The sequence below is a fragment of the Falco rusticolus genome, chromosome 10 (genome assembly GCF_015220075.1).
Source record: "Falco rusticolus isolate bFalRus1 chromosome 10, bFalRus1.pri, whole genome shotgun sequence".
Lineage (NCBI taxonomy): Eukaryota > Metazoa > Chordata > Aves > Falconiformes > Falconidae > Falco > Falco rusticolus.
This window is the reverse complement of record NC_051196.1, coordinates 7,333,260-7,346,006: the sequence shown is the minus strand read 5'-3', so window position 1 is coordinate 7,346,006 and position 12,747 is coordinate 7,333,260.

Genomic DNA, 12,747 nt, shown 5'->3' with positions numbered 1-12,747 from the left:
TTACCAGCATCAGGCACTAGACTTGACCTCCCTTCCAGAGAGGAACAATGGTCACCACTACCTAGCGAGGAAGCAGCTGCAGGAGAGAGAATCTATCTGCTGGTACTAAGCTGAATGTTTTTTTAAATATGCCTATTAACGGGGACTTCTTTAGAAAAGAAGACAGACAAAAACTGGAAGTGTTTCGCATCTTCAGAGTCAAAAGCTCTCAAGGCTAACGATTAGAATATCTATTTTCAAAACACTGTAAGTATAAAGTCTGATAAATGAGCTAATGCACACACATCAAAAAGATCCCTCTGAACCTTTGAGTGATATGAAATGTGGAAGTGCTATACCGTCATTTAAACAGCCCAAGACCACGTTTGTGTTAACAAATACAAAGCATACCAGGGTTACTGGATGTTCAAATGGGAGGCCATCAGGGTGTCCTGGAAGATGGGGTTGCACAGAGCATAGTCTCTGTCTAGGGAGAGCTGACACGAGAAGAAAGATCAGGAAAATTGTATGGGGAGAAAGGAAAAACAATTCTCTGATATTTTATCTGCTTTTATAAGGTTTACTTACACCCCCAGCCTTCTTTCTCATCCTCCCCCACCCTGATTCTCCCTCATCCCTTCACCATCTTGGGTCACTTGCTTTTATACTGCCTCACTCTCCAGCTTTGGTTCTTTCTCACTGGCAATGTGCTGCCCCCATTTCTGAGCAGGTGAGCTGATCAGAGAGTTAATTCCAGCCCTCTGCAGCTGGCAGCATTAAGAGCGGGGTTACTGCATATCTCTAACTCTGAGCAAGGTCCCAAATCAGTAGTCTCCTGTGGATGGCACTCTGCTTTGTCTAGATGGCACATTGAGCTAACTGAATGACAGGGCAAGAGTTAAAGAGAAATCCTTGCCAGGTGGATGACTAAGGTGTTCAATTTGCTGTTTAACAAGCCTCAAGGCTGCCCTTGAGGTTCAGATCTGTTCATTGACATTTCTAATTATTTTCTGCAGTTCAGGAAAGACATGGCTTTTGCAGGTGCCAGTTTCCCCAGGTACTACTACAACAAAAACTAGGAAAAAATACCGCATGCAACAAATAACCCTTACATGCAATGATGATTTCTAGGTACTATCTGTAAAGAGAATTGTATTTCTCAAAAGCCATGCCTAATTAGTTTCAGATACCAGCCTGACTGATGGACAAGGTAGTCTGTTAGAAAAACAGTGCTTTAAAGGTTCAGCAAAGGATATATGAAACAGATGGAAAGCAGCAACCTGGATGCAAACCTAGCTCCTCCACTGCCAAACATGCCTCGCTGAGTACCATCTTCCTCATATAGTGTGCTACCTTTCCCATTATTCCTTTTGTGTCCTCTGTGTAAAATAAGTGTCCTACTAATACATTTTTTGATTGAGATGATGAATAATACAACACAACTATATCTAACAGTTGGAAACATCTGCATTTGCAACTGAAAGCCTTCTGGCAATCTGGGCAGAGAGCAAGACATCAAAGCAGGGCTCTGCTGAAAGGGAGTTGGGAGAACCTAAGCAAGCAGTAAAATAAGAAACTGATGTAAGCTGTTTCCTAAATGTACAGATTATTAACTTTTAAAAGTTTAATTTTCCTGTGATGGGGGAATTAATTACTTATAATTTAGCCCATGAAAAAAAATCAAGTAGTAAATGTATATACTGATTTGAAGAAGTGCACAGAGTATGTTTTATAGAGAGGGCTTTATCTATCTATATTCTGTTGTTCCTCTTTCTAGAGCCACTGTTGCTTCTGCAGTAGTAAACACATTCAGAGCTTGTGTGCTACAGATAGAAAGGTCTGTATGTTGTGTGGCTTAGAAGGTTTCCTGCATTTCATAGCTGCTGTGGTAGGCTTGGGATATGTATTGAACTAAATTCCTGTCTCATTTGCCTTTTTAGCTGACCTGAAAGAAGATAAATTTTAGAAAAAAGAGAAGTATAATAACACCATACATTTTCTTATTTGTGGACCCATCCTGGTTTTATGCTGTGGTGTAATACACATCGTAACTCACAGTTCCTAACCCATTCATAAGACATCTGAGAGACTAACTTGATCTTTGCATTTTAGGTCTTTTAAAACAGCAGAAGCTTGTTTGTTGTCTCTGGATCAGCTCAAGCATAGTGCAGAGAACACTCCTATCTGGCCTTTTAAATTTTATAACAGCACAAACAGGACAGATTTGGCATAAATGTGTAAGGATTCTGGCTTTTCTTTTATTGGCTTGGATATTTCTAATTTTAAACTCCAAAAGACAAGGAATAGGGATGTGTTTGTGCTGGCATAACTACAGAAGTAGTTGTGTTTAGATTTTTCCATTCCAATATTTCTAAAATCAAGCTATCGTATTTGAAGTAAAACCATGCCAAATAAAACTTATCTGCATTCATTACAAACCTAAAGTTCCTAACAAGGTGCACGAACTTTTCTGTATAAAGCTTAGATCAGTTGTGAAGGCATCTAGGATATTTTGTTTGTTTGTTTGTTTGTTTGTTTGTTTGTTTGTTTGTTTGAAAAATCAAACGGTGCAACTAAAGAGGACCAGATGCAAAAGCTGAGGTTTTGTATAATGAGCCGAAATTCAGCACATTCAGTGGATTTCTTCCTAAGCAGTGAGTCCTGGAACATGTTGAAACAAATTCAAAATTCAATCCAGGGATGATAGTAAGGGCATTAAAACTTTCACAAATCAAAAAGAAGAAAATGCTCACAAAAAGCAAATAAAATCAAAGCCCTGAATGGTGATTTTAGGCATAAATTTCAGTAACACCAAAGTCATACAGATATTCTGCTCAGTTTTGTGGGCTTTGGATGAGGCTTCTACCAAGTTGACTGTCCTTGTGTTTTAAGCAGAAAGAAGCCCAGGTTAAATCTTGTTTCCCTAGCAAGAAAAAAAAAAAAGGCATTATTTTTGATAGCCCCATTTCAACCATAACAAGAAAATTTTGTGGTAAAGGTGAACAATTTAGAGATGTAACTCTGGCAAGGGCACAAACTGGTATGTGAAAGATGTATTGCAGCCTTTACATAGCTCATCCTCTCCATCTTTCCATGAAAACTCACTTTTCCTTACTGTATTTCATCTATTCTCATTTCAATAAGTACATTTCTGTTTCTTTATTGTGAGGCTGTGAAGCATAAATACCAATCAGTAACACACTGAAATAAAATAAAATCTATTCTGCAATAACAGAATAGAGTTCCCTTGCCACCCTGAGTGATTTTTCACTTTAGTCACTTCAGTTTGAACTCGCCTAGTTCCACTGAGATTGTGTCTAATATTAGGTCTTTTACAATTAATATCAAGCTGACACCTACATCTAGATATTCCTATAAAATAAGTATGAGAAAATGTTAACAGTTGAGAAGTGAAGATTGTTAAGCTCACTTTGCCAGCACTGAAAACCAAATCTGGTACAGCACTGTCCTGTTGTTTGCCATTGGTGGCCTGCTTTCAACACCTGCTAAATAAGTTTGTAGTCAATCTGACAGCCGATCCCGTAACAACACTTAGCATGTCTCTCAAAATCTTGCACTGGATATATCCAATGCTCTGATTTCCCACTGTGGGTAATAAACCCTGTTAACTAAGGTGAAAACAAAGTCTCTTGCACAGAGACACAGTAAGTTACATGACTGCTGAACATAACGTCACTGAAACTTGAGTAAGAAACTTGTATAATCGTAATTAAAGCCTCTGTCATCTTTGGAATTGCTATCCCATTGAACATTTATCTAAATCCAGTGGGACTGCTAGTAATGGATTCTGCTGTATATACCCTTCAGACTTGCCTTTTTACTGCCCTCTAACATTGTTCCTACATCCTGATACCTAAAACAATTATTCATGAAGGATGGATTTTCCTATGATAGTGCTTAAATACAAAATTGTATAATCCTATCACGTTTCAGCATACTATTTCACATAGGTTTTGCTTTTAAAGGTTTATTTTCCCTTTGAAGGTTATTATTCCTGCACTGATGCTTTTTTAACTTTTCTGAACCATGCACACTATTTACATGTCACTCAAGGCAGTTAGAATACCAAATTTAAAAAGACATCTTTTCAGAAAGGTTCCCCTGCCCAAAGTACATGTCTCTCTCCTGTAAGAGAGGTCTAAATTCATAGCAAACCGAATGCCAGTTTACTGCCCATGAAAATTATGTCACTTTTTGTTTTTCACTTCAATCAAGGACAGTTTTCAGTTCTGACTACTTTTTTATTATTTTTTATTTTCCCCATGGAGTCACAGGGTGGATGGCAATGGAAGGCATGCCTAGAGATCATCTTGTCCAAACCCTCTGCCTAGAACCACACCAACTACAGCAGGTTTCTCAGAGCTGTGTTCAGGTAAGTTTTGATTACCTCCAAGAATGGAGACTCTGCAACTTCTCTGGACAACCTGTGCTGTTGTTTGACCAGCCTTACAGTCAAAAGGACCTGAGGACCCTGAGGTGTCCTTTCAGGAAAAAAGCAGGCTCTTCCAACTCAGACTGGGAGATCCATGCTGAAATTCTCGTAAGCTGTTAGCAAATGGAAGCACGTCTTAGCCTGATGAAAGGATAAACCCCAAACTGTTTCTTCATATTAAATAGTCTTTCCTTTGCAGCATGGTGAATAGGCAACTGTTCTTAATACTGCAAAACCTCAGGATTAATCTGAAGCAAAGTACATCCTTCATAGTTGTTCTGTAAAAGCATGCATAGGCATTACTTCCAGTTAACGTAAAACAAAAAAAAAATCCATTGAAATTATAAATGTAAAACTGTCTACCCCAGCTGAGGATATAATTGTAAAGGTCATGCCTAGCTATTGGGGAGCTAAACAAAAACCCAACAAAATCCTGTCTAATCTCAGAGATGTTTCCAAGTCACAAATGTTTCAGATTCAGACATGACTTATCTGCCCTTAAAAGCCGTTAACTTCACCTGACGATGAGCCAGAAAATTGAAATGCTCCCAGCAGAACTTGTAAGTAGAACTAGAAATGCTTTGCCATAGGTGTTCATTTGGAACACCATGATAATGGCCTTCTCATTTTATAACCTCTAGATTTCTTCTTCCATCAAAGATGATTATTCAAAGAAGTCCGTTTATTTAAAAAAAAAAAAAAAAGCTTTGAAAGAATTAATGTTCCATTACACTTTAGCATAGAGTTGCAATCAAATTTAAATGAGGTTGAGTCCACTGTACATGGAAAAAAGATTTGAATGTTTTTGTTTGGACTTAAAGCACCTAGAAAAATAGGAAACTAGTTTTAGAACAGCTGAGCATTTTTGTAACTAGAAAACATTGTACAGTTTTCAAAGGCTTCAGATTATATTTAAGATTAAATAGTATCAAGTTATTTTCATTTGCTTGCTTTAAAATGGTCTAACTTCAAAAGAAGCAGTAATAAGTGTTTAAATTATTGTTTTTCTGCTCTGTTTCCAATAGAATGGGTTAAATATATTTGAGCTTGCAATGGAAACACCTGATTTTCCTTCAGAATTTATGGAACTTATTAGCCTGACTTACTGCAATCATCTGTACTTCTGCCCAATATGACGCTATTCTTAATATGACTGCTTTACATCATCTTTGTAATGCAATAAAATGCCACATTCACATTAGAGATGATAAACTCAGGCAAGAGCTAGATTATTTAGTTTGCCTACAGCTATATAGAAAGTCTCTATATGAGCTAGGAATTGATCAGTTGATCTTCACTGAAACATCCATCTGCAGCACACACAAATTATATTTTGGGTACCATGTGCCAAATGGTTTCCGAGTTCTCTGTATTTGCCAGTACAAGGACAGGATGAGAGTGCATTGCTTACTCAGTATTTCCCTGAATTACAATCTAATGCAACTGGTAATATTTTAAAATATACAGATACACTAAATCAGCTTAAACAGCTGGCTGAGAATTTCTGTTTGCAAGACCTATTAATGTTACTGATTTCACTACACCATTTTTTCACTTTCCCTCAGTAGATGACTAAGGCTGTGGCCAAACAGTTCGACATAAGGTAGATGTGAGACACTGGGTTCAATAACGTGGTCCAGCCTAAAAAGACTTTTTTTCTTTTTTCTTTTTTTTTTATGTTTTAGCACATTCTTATAAAATGTCTTAGTTCACTGTTTACCAGGTTCTCAGTGGTTTGGCTTTCAGCGTTTAACAAATACTTGCAGGTCACCTCACAGCTTCCACGGGAGAATGCCAGGGCAGTTTCTTTTTGACTGGTGACGAGGTAGCTCCCCATGTGGACACCTGGGCACTCCCTGCCTACAGCCTGGGGATGGCCGTGGGCTCATTGTGCAGCCCCTGTGCAGCCTAGCGCCCATCTCCAGCAAGTCTTCCCACCAGTGCTTCACACCTAGCCTTGCCGGGGCTACAGAGGCCCCCCAGGCACTCCAGATGCTCCTGTCTCACTGCATGTTTGCTAGCCCCTCAGAAAGGCAACACCTGAATGGTCTGGCGTGAAGCAGGTGAGGTCCCACCACCTCAGAGGGGAGGGCACCGGCAGCAGGCCAGACCCTGCTGGGCTGTAGCCCGCAGTGCAACACTTCATTCAGAGGAGAGAACCCAATGCTGAATTATTAACAGTTCTTCTGTGAGAACTCCATCAGCTGTATCTGGCAGGCCATGAGCACATTTCCCTCATCTTGTGGTTTGAGCAGAGTCCTCTCACCAGAAAGTACAAATAAAGCAGTTTTGCTTATTATTTTTTCTGTACAAAAAGCTGGAGGAACTATTGTTTGCAAAATATATTTCCTGGCAGATAGGAAGATAAGCTTTTAAAATTTCCCTTCTAGACAAAAAATGATAAGTATTTAAGCACCAACTAATTACTAAGCAAATCATATCCTTTCAAAGAGCTCTGTAAAGAAAGCACAAAGGATGCATTAAAATAAGACTTCCACTTAAAAAAATCAAAATATTCAAAGAGACATTTCTTGCATGGCAGAAGATAAGGTAAAGCAACCTTTCTTATGTAATTTGGGGATAAGAATTAAAAACAAAGGAAAAGAAATCAAATAGTTTACATCTCTGTAAGTAAATATTGTATAAAAATTACATGAATACAAAATTTTCTGAACCTGTTTTCACACAGGAAGATGACTGTATGAAATCTATCTTCTTTTTCTTCATTTTACTTTGCATAAACTAATCTTCTTTTTTGGCCTCTCAGACCCTTTACAGACAACATCTACTTTCTCCTAAATTACTGTTGGTAGATATATCAGGATGTTCTTCTCTCTAATACCCCACTCAGGAATTGCTACTTTTACTTCTTGGGATTTCTTCACACTTCCCTATCAATGACAGTTCCATGCTTCTTTTCTAAGCCAAATCCTGTTGCACCTTCCTTGCATTGATACCACATTTTCCTCTCTATCCTTCCAGTTGCATTCATGTGCCAAACACAGTTATTCAGGTCTGGATCATATTAACATTGGTAATAGAATTGTAACCACATCCACCAACACCACCCCCCCCACCCTTCAGGAGCAGCAAGTTATAAAGACAAACTGACTGACAGCAGGGATAATTCCAGATTCATGCAAAATGTATTACTTATGACTAAATCAAAAGGAGACTGAGATCAACACAACATTCCTTCAGTGAGCGTTAAATATATATATATATATATACACACACACAGTGGATGCTATGGAGAATGTGAAACTAGGCAGGTGATCTGAATTGGTAAAAGATATGATACATTCACTTAAGTAAATATTTTTGTGGAAGCTTAGTCACAGGCCTGGATTTGGCGAGAGAGAAAATGTAAAGGGCATGAGACGACTCAGGATGTCAGTCTGTTACTGCCTTGCTGCTGGTACCACCCATCATTCCCATTCCTGCATAAATGATGTGCCAGTGTCTCAGTTTACCTTTCTTCTTTTCATCGCTATGTCTCCTTTTCTTGAATTTAAAGAATCTATTAAGATTCTTCAGGCAAGACTGATGTTCAGGTCTTCAAGAAGGGATTTTTATTCTCTCTACAGTATTGCCCCACCTGTCCCTGGACAGCAGAGTTAATCTCTGAGGGTCAGCACACTTTGACTAGAAGATAAGCAAGAAGGAAACCTGAGACAGGGAAGAGCTGGGGGAAAAGGTATTACAAAATGGGAGTGGAGATTAAAAAAAAAAAACACAAAAAACCCACCAGATTTTCTGCATTTACTAAAAGTCTGTTCCAAAACTACTTTTTCCCAGAGAATACTAGTATGTTTAGATATGTTCTATATTCATATAATATACATATACTTTGTACCTCTAGCAGCCATAATGAAGCAATTGTGCATACTGGATATTTGGCACTGACTTGTTTCTGCTATACCTGCTTTGTGACTCTGCTCCCTCTCAGAGTCCTAACCATAACAACGCCCTTGAGAATCCACTCTACAAAAAGCACTGCCTCTTCCTCAGGAACTTCAGAAAAGTTTCCTAATTCTGACATTTACTGTGTATTGATCTTTGCCTACACTGTCATCCCTTACATTAGGGAGGTGGTAATGGAACAGCTTGTTTACAACCAGTGCTGTATTGTACTGTAGTATGAGGGAGATGTGTTGAGACACACTGACTCAAAGACCTAGAGAAATTCCCTTGTGTGCCTCTTGGCATATTTTCCAATTTAACTCTCAAGCACACTCAGTTAACAATAAGACCCTGCCTTTATACAGAAATGTCAAAGCAAAACCAAGATTCAGTGAAGGAAATTAAGTCAAGGAGAAACAGAAAAAACAGAGCCAATGCAGAAAACACTGGAAAAGATCACTAAGGGCTAATAGGCAAATTGATGTGGAAATGGAGAGAACAAGACAGAGGGGAAAAAATATATATCAAATAAACCCAGACAATAGGAGTCTCAGGTCTAGAAGACACAGCTGGAGTTAATAGTCTACAGTCAGAGAAGCTACACACAAAAGGCCCGTATATCAGCAGGCTGGGGAAAAAAAACATCACCCTACAACAATGAAAATCCTCCAGAAACACCAAATATTGTAATAGGATACAGGAGTAAGTCAGTCAATTAGAAATGAGTCAACAGATGACATACACAAAGGTATGCAGCACCTGAAGTGGTACAGAAGCAGATGGTGGGTAGTGATAGTTTTCTCCTATTTACCAACTTCTTACCACTCGATGGCAATGAATTTTGTTGCACAAAATATGCCAGCCATACCATATGAGCAACACTTGAAAGGAAACATAACGCATGTTTTTCAGAATGGCAGATCTGACTTCAAATTGTCTTTTAAAAACAACTCAATCTGTAGAAAATTGTATTGTGGTGCTGACTTCTGCTGAAAGTACCCAGCCTTACAGAGCACTGTTCTTGGAGATTGTGTGTTTCCTTGCTGTTTGCCCTAGGTGTCAAATACTAGTTGAAGAGTTCTTGTTTTATCCTTTACTACTCACTTTGTATGCAGACACTTTAAAAGACCTAAATGTATTATTACATTGAGATAAGATATTGTAGGGCAGTCCGTGGCTCAGATGCAAATTATGTTCTGGAAGGAAATAACTGGCAATAAATAAACATCTCCAGAAGTCCACTGGAATTGGCGGAAATATTTATGCACATTTATTCTATAGTCAGCCTAATATCATCAAAGTAGGGATTCTGAGAGGAAGAAAACACAATTATACTAGTCAGCCTCAAGATGTATTCTATCAAGCTCTCCTAATGTCAATAAGTGCCAGCTTTCCTCAATACAATTTTTAATTATGTGCAATTAAATCTAACTCTGGATATTTAGAGAAAATTGTTCATTAATTGAAATATTTGGAAGAATCAATGAATATAATTTCCTTTAAAATGAAACCTTTGACTTAACCGTAAATCAGAAAAGAATACTGAAAACTTTTTAGGTTTTCTTACTGGCATCCTTCACTGTGCACTGGAGAGACTATAGGGTGGCAGTAAAACACGAGGGTGCCTCTGTGCATATTGCCCCTACCCAGAGGTAAGTCTACTTTCCTCCTTTAATATAGCAGTTGTAAAAAATATTAAGTAGTATGAGTAGGCCTACCTGCTTACATGACACAGGCACACATTTACCAAACATAAAATGGAGACTCTGGGCTCTTTGAACACCTACCCACCAATGATTTGTGTCACTGCATATAAATTATTTTCATTTCCCCACTGACATGAAATGAATTCTAAGCAGGTACAAAGGGAGTTGTGCCTCTGTTCCAATTGCAATCTCAAGGGAAGAATTGATTAAATATATTTATCTTGAAAAATGTCAGGTTTCCAGCATCATAAGTTTATTTCAAGATCCTCAAGTTACGTTTCCTATCTTGTGATCAGCTGCATCCCTGAAGCAATCTATCATGCCTTTATTAAAAAAAAAATATTTCATGAACAGAGTTAGTGTTATTAACACCTGTAGCCCCTGAACAACAAGAGCACTCTGGGCATCAAAGCAAAGGATCAAAAGAGGCAGCAAACTAGAAAACTGCAATTTAACAAGAGCACATGAAATTAAATTTCAACTGAATGAAATTCTCAGTCCAGGGCCTGATTACCTGATCTTGAACAAGTCACTTCACCCTTAGGTCTCTCTTTCCTCGTGCGATGTTTACAGTGTAAACATGCAAGGCAGTCAGTGTGATGCAGGACAGGCCCCAGATGTATTTGTCTGCTCTAGCAGTGCCATTATCTGGATGAGGAGCTCTGCCAAAAAAATAGAAAGCAAACATGGAAAAAAAAATCTAAATCAGTTTACACTAAGCTGAATTTGTAAGCCTCATAATTTAAGTAATTTAAAATCTAAGATTTTTAAGAAGGCCAGGTCACTTAAGTGCCTATGAGTGCTCAGTCTTGAGGTACTAAACATACTGTTCCCCATCACAGGAACATTTCTTACTTAACCATCCAGTCCTCATGGGCATGAGGAATTTCTCTCACTGCCTCATAATAAGCACCTTCAGCAGAGAAGTTTAAGAAAATAGAGCACAGAGATCTAATCGAAAGTTTTATGCCCTAAATGAGAGTCAGTTGAATCAATTTACAACAGACTGCACACTCTGAGTTGGAAGAATGAAACTTACTTTGTTAAACCAAAGGGCATACAGTGATTTTAATCATATTCCCCAACAACAGCCAGGCTGCTGATTGTTACATAGTTTACCAGCACTGGAAACACCAGAGTTCAGAGGTTATTCCAGAACATATCCAGTTGGAAGTGGCAACTCTATTAAAAAGCCTTGCAAAATTCCAGCAGCAGCTGCTGAGCACGTTGGGCTGAAGACAAGCTAGGGTTTAGGCTCCTTCCAAACTTCTTTTCAGCAACATATATGCTGGTGAAAGATTAATGCGTGCAATCCTCCATAGCAGTGTATATAAATTACAGGTTATGTGCTCAAAAGAATAGAGAAAACAAAGATGGAGATATAATTTCTACAGATTTGAAAGTCTATTTTACTGACAACACTTCTGATAATCTATAACTTCACTAACTCATCTTAAAAGAATAATAATCCCCTCTTGTGCCATTATATAAAGGCACATGGAAGCTATATGGCTCCCCAATTCCTCACATTTCTCCAGAAGAAAGATTGGTACTTTAGCCTGATCTCTGCCATGAGTAAAAGCTGTCCTTAATGGTAGTAAAAGTGGAAAGTACAGAGGGAACAAAACCTTTCCTTTACAAAATGTTTCCTACCCCAAATGTCTTAGGGTACCTGAAGGAAGAGACCTGCCAGGCCTAACTAATGCGTGAGGAGCTGTATTGCCTGGACAGTTGGCTATCTTAGTGGTTTCACCTACTTCCCTCCTTATTGCAACATATCTGTCATTGGCTGAAACATTGGCAAAGATGTATCTGGAGATACAGAGGGGCAAGGGCTAGGTGAACTCTCACAAATTGTATTTGCATCATCAGATGATAATTCCATGTGGCTACTACTCAACCTCCATCACCCTGCATCCAGAGCTAATGCCACGTACTTTCGTGCAGTCCATTCTCATCTTGCATTTAAAACTGATATTTTTCAACAAAGTATTTCCCCATTATACATTCAAAGGGAAAGAGAAAGAGCAGACTGACTTTTGCACAGGCAGAGATGTTCCAGGGCAAGATCATAATTTATTTATTGGTTTAAGTCTGAATAGCTTCATCTGAACTAATAACTCTCCTAAGTTTGTTCCGTGTGTGATTTACTCTGGCAGACAAATTGATAAGTGCAAAGAGATGGATATAGCAGGCAAAATCTTTTCCATTTCAGTTCCAAAGGAATATAGCTGCTGCATGGTAGCAAAACATTTAATAAGAGAATAAAAGTTCAAAGCTAAACAATTGAAAACTTGGTTGGGTAAAATCAGTTCTTTTGCTAACCAGCTCTTGTGAAGTGTTTTATGAAAAATACAGAGCCAGGCTCAGTTCCTGGATAAAACCTGTAATTATTTTATAAAGACATACAGTAATTGAGGATGATTCAGAGATAGCTGAAGAAATAGCAGCTGTATCAGTCTTCAGGGAAACAGTTCACAGAACTACACTTTTAAAGACTCCTCAAGGGCAACTGCTAGCTATAGTCCATCTGTTCATAAAAATCAAAATGAGAAAAAAAATCAATTATGATTTAAATTTAAATCAGATTTCAAGCCCAAGGCTTTTAAATTTCTTTGTCTAAGATTGCAGACACATAGGCTTTGGATTTAAGACCTGCGTGATCTGTTTGAAAGAATGGCTGGCAGGTCACACCAGTTCAGGTCT